Source organism: Ptiloglossa arizonensis, unplaced genomic scaffold, assembly GCF_051014685.1.
Source record: "Ptiloglossa arizonensis isolate GNS036 unplaced genomic scaffold, iyPtiAriz1_principal scaffold0069, whole genome shotgun sequence".
Classification (NCBI taxonomy): Eukaryota; Metazoa; Arthropoda; class Insecta; order Hymenoptera; family Colletidae; genus Ptiloglossa; species Ptiloglossa arizonensis.
Window position 1 is genome coordinate 1334567 of NW_027478439.1, and position 434 is coordinate 1335000.

Sequence of the window (434 nt, forward strand, 5' to 3'; positions counted from 1 at the left end):
GTACTTAAAATCCTCTTTGGAGCGGCTCGAACGCAACGACAAACTTTGCCACAATGAAGGGAAACTGCTGAAGGGAAAGCGAGAGGTTGGTCACCCCATGTCTCTGTTGTCGATCGTGAGACCGCGCGTATAACCGGTCGTCCAGTCCACGACAACTTTTTCGAATTCATCTCGGACTTGCTAACACCGGGTTCTCTTATCCTCCTCCTCCTTCTCTTCGTTCTGCTCTGGAGAATAGGAGTCAGATCGAGAGTGAGCGAGAGAGGGGAAGAATAAGTAGAATCGAAGTCGACGCGTGTTAGTAGTATTCCTTTAGTATGTTTTACTGGAAAAGCAACGGACGGGCGTTAAAATTTCAACCGGTTAAACGTCTAGCGAGCGTTTCGCATCGAATTTCAGTTAGAGAGACACTTTGGCGAGGTGCTTGAAAATCT